Source organism: Parasteatoda tepidariorum, chromosome 5 (assembly GCF_982258835.1).
Source record: "Parasteatoda tepidariorum strain Cologne lab strain chromosome 5, Ptep-v5.0, whole genome shotgun sequence".
Lineage (NCBI taxonomy): Eukaryota > Metazoa > Arthropoda > Arachnida > Araneae > Theridiidae > Parasteatoda > Parasteatoda tepidariorum.
Window position 1 is genome coordinate 76,188,298 of NC_141759.1, and position 12,895 is coordinate 76,201,192.

The following is a 12,895-nucleotide window of genomic DNA, read 5'->3' on the forward strand; positions in this document are numbered from 1 at the left end:
AAATATTGAAAGCATAATAAAATATACTAGTTTGCGAAAAATTTCTATGTCCCGAAAATAAAAATAATTCTTCCACTTTCCAAAGAAGAGATAATAAAAATCTTCCTTTTGATGAAACTTTATCTAAAGAGGGGATCTCGTAGACAAGAGGTCATCGATCCGAAGTGGGGTGTAGCTCTCATCCCATAGAACTATAGTAAAAGAGGTCATCGATCCGAAGTGGGGTTGAACGCTCATCCCATAGAACTAGAGTAAAAGAGGACATCGACCCAAAGTGGGGTTGAACGCTCATCCCATAGTAAAAAAAGTGGGGTTGAACGCTCAATTTTCCCCTACTGTTTATATGCAATACTTTTATATTTAAACATACATGTAATTAGGTTTCATACAGGAGATTTTTTATATACTTCTTATTTGTATTTATTTTTAACTTATTGCATTTCAATGTTAACCACTTGATACACGAACGTAAACAAATGCAAACCGGTTACAGCCGCGTAAAAACACTAAAGTTCTATAGCATCACCTGATAATTAAGATTTTACATAAAATCTTATAATGTATTTAACAGGGGTAGCAGCAAAGTTTTTTAAAATTTTAGGGTAATTTTAGGAACTTTTTTCAAAAAATTTTAGGTAAATTTTAGGGGTAATATATGATTTTGCTAGGATAAAAACAGATCACACGGTAGTTTATTACATAACAGAAGATTATTACAATTCATCCACACATATCATAAATAATTGCAAGCCATAAAATAAAGCTCTGAAATTTATTAAGCCAAGAATGAAATCTCTAAAGCGTAAAAATGAAATTTCAACTTTACATATTACCTATCAGAAATTAAGTGCATAATTCAGGAACAGGCAAAAGTGAGAATAAATCAAGAGAAAAAATAAGTTAACACCAACTTGGATTTTTATTTAATTTTTACCTTCTTAATCAAAACTTTATTATTACCTTACTTTATTAAGAAAAACTATTGTGTGATATTATTAGAAGTTAGAGAAAAACAAATTAATCATGATCATTTTTCTAAAATATTCTTGATATGATTTGTGAGTTTCTTTTACTGCCCTCAATAGTGTTGTGGTGATCTTCAACACTCCTCCATAATTTCGAATGGTATCTTCGATTAGTCTAAGCGACATAATAGTATACTCATGGTGACTCACATTAGGCATTGCTTTATTTATCGAAAAACCTCTCTCAGGATCAGAATTCCCATGTGGCAAAATTAAAACAGTTTTAATTAACGTAGTTAAATTCTTATATTTTAGATTATTGCTTTTTTATTTATATTTAGCCTATAACTCTAATTTTTTAGGAACACCAACAAAATTTTATCAGATTTTTAGGAATTTTAGGGTTTGCACATACTTTTAGGAATTTTAGGGGGAATGCGACCCCTGAATTTTAATAATTTGGCCTGGGACTGTAAGTGTAAAATATAAAGTAAAATATTTACACATAAAGGAATACATAAAATAAAAACTAAAGTGAAAAGTAAGGTATAGTAAAGCGTAAAATACACACCAATATAAATAGATTATTGTTTAGGCTTGGGATCTGCAGCAGTTAAATTTTAAGGCTGGAAAATAGTTTGAAATCAAACCATTTTTCCTAGACTTAAAGGGGAGGGGGGGAAATCTGGTTGTCTACAGCTTTACTATAAATGGCATGATTAGTTTTTTTTTAAACTTATAATCTGACTGACAGACATCCATTGTGAAAGTTCTGAAAACCGGAGCGAATATAGCATTTCAATTTTATGCATTGTACCAACCTTCGAATTTATTTTATTTATTTATATTTTTGGATTTACAGTTCACAGGACGCAGTTACAAATCTTAGTTCCGTCATAATTCTTAATTTGGTAATAGTAAACTCTTTTTCAATTCTGATATAGGGAAAAAATTAATTAAAAATTCACTTATGTACAATTCATTATTTTCAAAAATCTAAGAGACCAATTTTCAGTCGTACTGTATTTGGTTCTACTGGTTTGCCTAAATTCAGTCTCAATCCCCAAATGCTTATTTCTTATAAATTTCCATTTCAATGGGGAAAACAATAATAATAACACAATCAGCTCAGTGATATAGTATATTTATATATTTTTCGTTCTGGATAAAACTTTATTTATTATTATAACATTGAGTTTAACTTAATCTAACTAACTAACTCCCTGGCAATACAATCAATCCATGTTGGACCATAGCTTCACTAACAATTTTCCTCCGAAGTCGCCTGTCTCTAGCTCAGAGGTTTCCAACTGGCGGCCCGGGGGCCGCATCCGGCCCGCGAACTAAAATATATTAGTTGCCATTTTTTTGCGGACAATTTTCGTAAAAGATCTATATGGGTTTAAAATACTTTTCTCGTTAATAAAAACCTAATTTCTTCATTTCTGTGAAATTTAACATACCAATGGTGCAAAAAAATTTTTTTTCTCAGGTTTTGCATCCAAGAAAATATTTATTCAAATACAAAAATAATCGTGTATGTTGTTGCCAGTTGAGAGTAGTAGTCCAGTCTCTTTTTCATTTTATTTTTTTTTGTATTTTGTGAATATAATATAGCATGTGCGTATCAGAAAATCTCTTGAAGAAATTCTCCGATTTCGCTTTTTGAAACCACTAATTTTGGACGAAAATATTTACACACACATTTGTAAATTTTAAATGTGAATATCTATTCTCTAGTGGTTGTAGCAGACAAACATCAATTTTCTCATTAAACAATTTGTGTGCTACTATGCAAGTTTTAATACCAACCTTTTTAAAGTTTTATGTCTTAACAATTGCTGTTGCACATTAATTGTTCAATACATAGGTGCACATTAAAGTTATTGTAGTTCGAATTTTTACTATTTAATATTTTTTTAAATATTATTAATAACAATTTAATATTTTTAAAAATCTACTTCTTATTTTAATTTGTAATTCAATACTTTTGTTTTGAACAACTTGGTAAAAATCTGGAAGTAATATTTAATGTTCCTTCAAACATAAAAGAGTCCTACATAAAATTTTGATAAAGTTGCGACCCGCCATTTGATTTGTGTTTTTAATTGTGGCCCCCGGCCTCATATAAGTTGGAAACCCCTGCTCTAGCTCTTTGTTTCCAGTTTCGGACTAAGAGAGTGTAAGGGTCTTTTTCCACCTCATTTAACCATCTTTTGGCCAGAGGGCCTTCCTTTTTTCCTTTGGCCCTGGGACTGCCCCTTGAATTTCTTCTTAGTGCCTCTGTTTTCCTCCATTCTCTTAAGGTGTCCTAGCCATTGAATTCTCTTTGCTTTTACATAATTGATTACATCTTTTTCTTTAAATAATCTTGCAATTTCAAAATTGTATCGCCTTTTCCACAGATCACCCTCTTTGACAGGTCCAAAAATAGTTCTAAGAATTTTTCTTTCCCAGGTAATCAGCATTTTTTCTTGTTTCTGGGTTGGAGCCCATATGTTTAACTTAATCATTTAAGCGAATTCTGTAAACTTAATAAAAAAAAAATTCCTACAAAGGGGAAAGGAAAGAAAGGTTAACATGTACGGAGTCAAGGCAACATAGGAATGGTGATGCCACTCGCTAGACAACCATGCTTTTTCTTCTCCCTCTTTTTATTTTATGTTGGCAACTTTGCGTTTAGTTCATTCTAAATTTGTCATCACTCACCTGACGAACAGCGCGGTGGATCGAAAAATATCGACCTTTTTCTCTTTCATTTATGAAGCAGAGATTTTTATTTATTAATTTTCAAGTAAATTAAATAGTTTGCCGACCCAAAAAGTAGAGAACAAGAGGTTAAACCGATTCAACTTTTTCAATTTTTAACGAGCGACACCGGTGTACTAAGTGGAACCGGTTTCTTGGGAACACCCGATGTTGCTCCTAAGAAACCAGTAATATCCATTCACTAGCTCACTTCTTCATTACTTCTCATTTATTCATTCGCCTATACACTTAGACCATCGTGTAAGAATATAATTGAAGTTATCATTTAGAAAACCAAATGAACATCTTAATTCAATAATTGACACTTAAAATTAGCTGGTGCATCGCCATACTGCTCACTACATCATCAGTCATTTACCTATTAAATGACGAAGCCTCGTCATAACTAGGACTGGACGATGTATCGATTTAACTCTTGCACCGACACACCGATATAGTGGCTTTCGTTTTAACAAAGCATCGGAACTCTGATTTATTATATATACAGTGAATTCGCGATAACTCGAATCTGATAGGACTGATGAAAAACTTCGACGTATCGCAAGTTCCACTTACCGTTAGTTTTAGTTTTGGACTTTCAAAATATTGTCGGATTATTTAATTAATGCTTATTAATTACAAATCCTCTAAATGCTTACAATATTTAAGATCATTTTTCTGACAAGCCATTTACGATCAGACTGTTTGAAGCACTTTATGATATCCCGGTCCATCGGGTGCAACTTTGCTGTTGTGTTTGGCGGGAGAAACTGCAAGTTTACTGCTTTCAAATTAGGTGGATCACTATGCGCTGTGCATTTATCCATAAAGAGTATCACTTTTCTCTTTTTAGCGAAGAATTTCCGATCCAATTTTCTTACATAGTATTCAAATAAAACTGATGTCATCCAAAACTTTTTGTTAGACTTGTAATCCAAAGGATACATTTTTACATTCTTGAAACATCGGGGATTTCGGTATTTTCCGATAACAAGTATGGGCAATTTCTCTGTCCCAGACGCATTTCTTTCAACTAGGACAGTCAAACGTTCCTTGCTCATTTTACCCCCTGAGCAGTTTTTATCCTTAAACATCATAGTCTTATTTGGAAGACATTTAAAAAATAAACCCATTTCATCAATATTGAAAACATCATTTTAACTGTATCCTTGAAGTAAATTTGGTAACGTTTCATTTAACCACTGTTCACATACTTCAAGAGGGACAGTTTTAGCTTCTCCATGAAGAGTGCGAAAGACACTGTGTGTGTGTTGCAAAGGAGGGGGCAAGATATCAGCTCCTAGGTTTTTTTTTCTTGCTTTAAAAGATCAAAAAAAAAATCGAGTTAAAGGGAGTAAAATTCGAGTAATCGAGAATAATTAACATGAAATTGAAGATAAAAGGGTCGGGACCTCATAAAAAAATCGAGTTATAGTAATATTCGAGTTATCGTACTTCGAGTTATAGCGAATTGACTGTATAAGAGCACGCACGCGATATAACATATAGGATTATTCTTTAAGCTAATGCTGTTAACGCGCTGAGCATGAACTAAGACTATTTTGATTTCGTCTAGCTAAGAAGATGATTTTGATTTCATCTAGCCCAGTGTTTCTCAACGGGGGCGTTGGGAGTATGCTGAGGGGCGGTGGACTTGTATTGGGCGGCAGGGGGGCGTTAAGTATGTTTTGGGCGGTAGGGGGTTGATAAGCATTTTATCTTATTTAAATTTAATATTCCCAAATAAAATTATTAAATTAAGAATCATTTAGAAAATAAAATTAATCTAAAATTAATGATGAAGAAAAAAAAGATTAAATTAATGAAATAAATTTAGATTATCTGATACAACATTAGTACCAGCAGTAAAACAAACTCTTATGCAACACATATTCTCCGATCCGAATCAGCACAGCACAGCACATGAGTCAGTAGTTTTTGCCTCTGACTCATTCAAGCCATTTGGTGAGAATTAAAGTGCATGCGTTTTTTTAAAAATGTTCGATTTGACCCGTGTTTCTTATGATGGTTTAGTTTGCTTCCTAGCAGTTTTTTACCCAGTTTCGATTCGATTTCATTGTTTATTTAACCAGGTACGTTTGTGAATTAGTCCTTAATCGTAAATTATTTATTAATTTGAAAAAACAGTTAATTTTCTTTCATTCGTATTTTGCTGCCACCAACAATGTCAGTTAACATAAAGAAGTGTATTCAATACAGTGCTACGTACTTGAAGTTTAGATTTGTTCAATTGCTGTCGAACTCTCAACTACCCCTGAACTTATTTTATAACAAAGTTTAATATAATGAGACAATGGAGCCTTCCCGTTAGCAGAAGCATTTGCAAAATATTCATCCTCACAAACAAAATAAAGATTTGTTGTTTTTCACGAACATCAAAGACAAGTTTCTGAAGGCACCTTTGGCCTCAGGCTTACTAACAGCCTAATCACAAAAATGAGATGATGGTTTGATAAGTTCTTATAATATATCAAAATTAATAGCTAAATGTGCGAAATGTCATACCATCAGCAAAGAATTGATACTACCGGCTGTTAAGGAAGTTTTAGAAACAGTTTTACACTATCCAGCCTCATCCGATTTAAACAAAAATACCCCTTACAATAGTGGATCTACATGGTGGGTTTTTCGCCGTTTTGAACAGGGTGGTACCAGATATTTTAGCAGTTCACTGCGTGATTCACAGACAGTATTCAGTAAGAAAAAATCTAAGCTGCTGTTTGCATCAGTCATTGCAATATGTCATATCTGCTGCGAACAAAATTCGCAGTAATGTTCTCAACGATTGATTACTCAGACAGCTGTTTAAGACCTTAGTTACTACACCGTGATTCGCTGGCTTTCCAAAGAAGCCTTGTCTCAATAGATTTTTTAATCTTTTCGACTTTGTGCCTGAGTTCCTCGAAGACAGAACGTAGCTCTGAGAGACAGATTGCTAGAATTTAAGATAGACGTTGGTGGATTTATTTGCAAAATTTAATGGCGTTAATTTGCAACTTCAAGGTGACAAACTCAATTTGATCCCTACGAAATCAATTATTTCTACATTTCTAAAAAAACTTATTTTTTGGAAGCAGAAATTTGGTAGGAATGAGTTCAACCAATTTCAAATCTTATCGTATCTTGAAAAGAATGGCGAAATTTCCTCTGATGATACACAAGAATACAGTTAACACTTTGACTCTTTGCACAGGGACTTTTCTGACCGTTATAAATATGTTTTGTTCTGTTTCCTTCAATGGATTATTAACCCTTTTTTGAATATTGAAACAGAAGAGGTTCTGATTCAGGAGGAATCGGTCAAACTTCAACTAATGAAGTTTTGAAATGGTGATAACTCACAGAATTTTGGCTTCAAGGTAACATCATTCACCTCTACTCTGGATTGTCAAAATTCATTATTATTTTCAAAATTATTTTAATTTCCTTCCCTTTCTCCTACTTCGTCGAACGTGAATTCAGTGCTGTTATGGATCAAGTCACAAAAAAGAGAAATAGACTCGAATTCATGCAACGAGGGGACTTGCATCTTCACCTCAGTAAAAATATTGAACCGAACGTTAAGAAATTGGCTATGAATCATCAAGTACAATCATTCCACTGACATAGTAACTTGATTGCTTCGTTGATACTACTTTTATTTTTGAGTGTTTTTTTAATTATCTAATTAAGAACAAGTGACTCTTTTTAAGCATAGTTTTCTTTGTTGTACTTTTTTTTTCATTACCGTATTTATTTTTATTATGACAAATAGACTGCGATTACCTGCCGAGAGAAAATTGTCGAGTTAACGTACACATTAAATTAAAAAAAAAAACAACAAAAAAACAAGCAAATTTAACGCTTAAAAAATTGCCTAAAAATGCATCTTATAATTCAGCACACCCCCTCCGTCCTCATGCTGTAAATAACTGGATTATCATAAAGGGGGCGTTGATATGTTTTTTGCTTATTAAGGGGGCGGCAACGTTAAAAAGGTTGAGAATCTATGATCTAGCCGAAGATGATCATTTAATGATGTTGAAGGGCAAGATTAGAATTGAATCAGAAGTCACGGTTTCGTGCGTAGATTAGCGTCAGAGTGTCGAACGCAACGCAATGCATTGATTTTTTTTAGCACGTTTTTTAATGTTACTTTACGTTTCTTCAATCTACTTTGAGTAGATCTACTTCTGAAATATTAACAAAAATATTAATAATTTTTTTTTTCCTTTTAAGAGGTACAATTTAATGGTGGTATTTCGTATTTAAATAATTTTTACCTTCTTATAAAAAATTCGCTTGCTTTTATTTTATGTAAATTTTTAGTCGCTCTTAACTAGAAAAATATTTAGAATTTGGTCGTTACTACTATTTCAATTAAAAAGATTAAGAAATGTTGGAGATCTTATAAAAGCATTTTCATAATTTTCATTTTAGAATTATTTAAGATTCCTTATTGAGTAAATTTGATTTAAAAGAACCAATGTACGAACTTAAGATATATCAAGATGTCTAACTGCCGTTATATCACGACACAGAGCTTCGCTTCTTATGAAAAGTTTTTTAAGTGAAATAAGAAAAAAACTGTATTTACCTGCATATTAGCCTTGCTTGATTTCCGGCATTCTTTTCAGTTACTAAGAACCCAAGCTCTCGATAACTCTAATGAACTTTATTTTTAAATTCAGCTTTTGTTCAGTATGTATACCAATTTCTCTACAATCCATGTACTTAGTCTTTCTTAAATTTATTTCCAGTCAAAATGCATAAATAACTTTTCAGCCCAATTTATTAAACATGCTTCTATGTCCTAACCATATGTCAGGATCCTGATTCCTCTCCCACGCATTTGATTGACCCATGACCTGAGGATCAGAGGGTGAAGGACACTGGATGTGTCGTCCCCTACATTGGGGGTGGAGCGAAGGACTTTTTCTTATGAGAAAGAATATTTTGAGATCAGTATTAGCTTGAACGTAGTATTAGCTGGACTAGGATAGAGAAAGCAGGAACGAGAAGGGAGCAGTAGCGCTCCGGAATATTATATTCTACAGTTTATGTATATTTTTTTGTAACTTATTGTAAATAATTATATAACCCAGAGTCATGAAATAAATAAGCTATATCAGCAAGTCCATGGTCATCATTAAGAGGATTTCAGTAACGAACCGAAAGAGAAATGTCTCACACCATAAAAGCTACGTCATTAGCAAAATGCTTAACAACCGAAAATATTACCACCTTCATTTGATAATGTGAAATGTTACGCATAATTTTTTCAATGCATAACGCCAAACAAACAATGTAGACAAAACATCTCCTTGTCTTAACCCAGTCAGTTATAAATTCTCGAACTCGACAATTTATTTGCACTTTCGCTTTTATGTTATTGTCATTTCTAGTAATCTGTTTAATCTATGAGGAATGTTAAACTTTTGTAATGATCTTAGCATATTTTCTTTATTAAGTCATAAGCTTGTTTAAAATATATATAAGGTTTATAATTATTTGTATTCACTTCACAAATTATTTCAAACATCTTTCTTATGCATGACATCAGACTTAGGTTACAGTCTACCTATTTCGTCTCAATTTATTTATCAACGAAGTTTCTTTTGGGAAATATCTGAGTAATTAAAAGAATCTTTAGGAGGAAATGCAAATCATTAAATACTGTAAGGTAAAAAATAATAATAAAAAAAGAAAGCTGTCTTATAGTAAATAATAACCTTTTATTCATGTTAATTATAAATTATTAATACGTTATACATATTAATAGTGTCACAGTTAATTCCAGATTTTTTGTGGAAATTCCTCGGAAAAAGTTATATATGTGAAATTGTGACAAAATTTGCCTATAATTTTATGAATATAAGATCACGAGTAAATTTTTTTTCTTCGTGATTCTGTGAAAAAACGCCAAAACCAGTTATCTGTTCAGATTTCTGTAAAAGTTCCTTCGTTAGAGAGTTGGTGAAAAATCTGCATATAGTTTTCTGAATGCTCATAATTTTCTAAGTTTTTTGGTACTTTCCAACAGGAGCCTGTTTTCGCAAAGGCAAATATAGGGTACTGTTTTCATGAAAAAATTCCTAAATAAAAAAAATAATAATAAATAAGTCGTTTGAAAAATTGTTCTAAAGTAAGAAATTAAAAGACTTCATCATTTAACTTCATTCTTCATGAAGAAAAGAAAAAAATAAATTGTAAAAGGTTTATTTTTTAAATATTGAGAAGAGTCCGTTTTTGAGAAAAATAATTTGGGGGAGGATCCGTTTTTGCCGTAAAATATTTTGTGAAGGGCCGTAAACGCACCCGAATTCTTCTATTCATACTTTCAACCCTCTTGGCCAATAAAATTCTGACTTTAATGGGCCCTTTGTGATCAATCACTGTCAATGGCCTGTATCACTTAGCTTGAAAAGGGCTTTGATGTAAGCCCAGCTGTTGATGGATAGGGTAGGTGGATGTAAATTGTATCAAATGTAAATTTTTCGTGTTTCCTAGAAATGTATCAACATGAATGATTTTGGCAAATATTGATTATTTCTACAAAAAAATAAGTAAAACCTTTCTCAGCATTGGTGTATATGAGTTACACAATAGTTTCGTTATAGGTGTTCCCAAAAATAAAAGAGACGATGTTAGATTAAAATTATAATCCACAATTTTCCAATTTAGTTGCCTTATTCGTGAAAAATAGAGAAATGTAATGAATAATGAAGAAATCGTTTATTACTAATTGAATTAATTAATATTAATTACTATACATTATACTAAATTTAACCAATATTCGTTTTCTGTGGAACTGCTTCGTCGAAGTTTAATTAAATAATAAGCATTACTTAAAGGAATAGTTTGTATTCTGCAATACGAAAATGCTTGCTTCTAAGACAGGCAAATTTACCAATTTAATCCTTTCAAGACAAGTTTTTAATGTTTTATAAAGAAAGTTCTTCTTTTGGAAGCATATTTTTTTTCACCATTGATAATATCTATCTATATTATATAAAACGCTAATACGTATGTATGTATGTATGTATCAATAAAACCGATTATAGTATTTCTTTTCTTGCGCTGGCAACAGTTTTAATTTTTAATTGATTGGATTCGGCGCGCAAGAGCACGTAGTGAGCATCATATGGCTAATCCATGTTATATAAAACGCTAATACGTTTTAAATGATAGGCTTCGGCGCGCAAGAGCACGTAGTGAGCAAAATTAAGGTTTAGAATTGCTTCGGAGAAATTTGAATTGTTAACAATGACTTAAACAAAAAGTTTTATTTTAACTGATAAATACTATATTATAATTTTAACTTTTTCTATGACTATACTCATTTTCTTACTCGTTATTTTTTATACATTTTATATTTTTGTGATAAAATAAAGAACTTATAGTTGTTCTGCTTCTGAACACTGATGAAAACGCAAAATGATGGGCTTCATCAACAATCAAAAATATATACATTTATTTACAAATTCCACTTAGGGTGGCGCCATTCAGAGAATTAAAAATACAAAATTATCTTCAGCGAAGCCGATGCTTTACATCCGGCGTTCAGTGGCAGACTATTATTTCATATTGTTTTACAACACATGGCTTTAGCCCTTTTGTGGGAAAGACTTTAAAACAAAACTTACAACAGTTACTTTTCTCAACAACTGAAATTTAGAATAGTGTGATTAAGAAAAATATGTGAACTGTTTGCAATTTCAAATTAATATTGAAATGTACAGGTTTAGAATTTTCTATAGTGAAAAGTTTTCGGAACTTCAGTGTTCAAAAAAGTATACAAAAGCTAGACGTTAAGAACGTATCCAATGAGCGAGTAAAGCGAGCATCGGATTGCGAAGCCATCCGAAATGAACTGCGAAAGCAGTTTGGGGTTGGCGAGCACCAGCGAGCAGGGGGCGAAGCCTCCTAGTTGTAAATAAAGTTTTTCTGAAATCTGGATTCACTCTTGGCTGTTAAGCCTTGGGACATTAATGTCCCATTAGTCATTTTGAGTGGGACATATGCATGATCAGTATTCAACGCTAACAGATAATTATAAAAAGATAAACTTTCAAAATCATGCAAATTTTGATTCAAAACAATGCAGAATGATATGAATAATTAACAGTTATATTATAACACTCACTTTTTCGTAGCTACATTTCACTTATTTGCCTCATGAAATTATGTATAAATCTTCACAAAAATTTATTTTTTTTTAAAAAAAAAGCTATGCAGCCATGACAGTTTTACAAGTCTTGCCAGACCAGACTGTAAAAGACTGCAATGTTCAAATCTAATGATAAAATCGGATCTATTAAGCGCCAGGGTCTCTTATGGGACACATATGTCCCGTCGGAATTGAAAGGGTCCTTTGGGATTCGTGTATTCTTACAAATACCACTCCAATACACTGTCGAAAGTAGAAGTACTAATATATGTAGTGCTGTTATACACAGTGCCGTAACTTCACTCCTCGGGGCCCTGGGGCAAACATTTTTGGCGGGAGCCCTTTCAAAAACTTTCAGTACTCCATCTCTAACTGTCATTTTAGCTATTTATGTATTATGTTAGTGAATATATTTATGATAACAAGTTATTTGTTCGCATATAAATTGGATTACAAAACATTGTAAGTTTTAAACATGACAAAATGCAAAATTTCAGCGAAATCGATTAATCCTGAGAAATTAAATTTTAAAAAAGTCGTACTTATAAAACTCGATTTCTCAGGAACTAATGCACTATTCAACCAATTTCGCTCAAATTTGTATTTTCCATGTGGAATTAGATACTTTAAAATGATACAAAAAAAAAACTATATGCCTTACGATTCAAAAGTTTTCAGAATATTATTGTCCCAAAGGGGACTGATCGTTAAGACACGGTTCCTAGCAGATCACCGTAGTCAAGCATCACTGGCTGCGGTTAGTGTGCGGATGGGTGACCTCTTGGGTCAGTCTGCGTTGGGACCGAGGGTGTGTGGTATTGGTCTTCGTTAAACTGTTCTACGATAAAGTGCTCGACTTCGGGTGCAGGTCACCGGGCTACCGAAGCAGGGGGGGGGCATCCCCTCTACAAAGGATCAAACCTCAAGGGATGTTTCCCAGACCGTCGCCAATAGCCTATTGTGCAGCACTAGTGCGACGTAAATGATCAACATCAGATTATTATTAAATAAA

General features: G+C 32.6%; 1 protein-coding gene across 2 annotated transcripts in view; it reads right to left on the bottom strand.

The window, feature by feature from the left end:
* The window catches only part of LOC107450601 (uncharacterized), a 133,080-nt gene that overhangs the window by 77,201 nt on the left and 42,984 nt on the right, over positions 1–12,895 (bottom strand). Inside the window, exon 1 of one of the 2 annotated variants that reach the window (XM_043044204.3) lies at positions 8,311–8,464. The exons of the other annotated variant lie outside the window; for it this stretch is intronic. The gene's annotated coding sequence lies outside the window, so the exon portion shown is untranslated. Of the gene's footprint in view, positions 1–8,310; positions 8,465–12,895 lie in introns of those variants that run through there. 2 annotated transcript variants of the gene reach the window in all.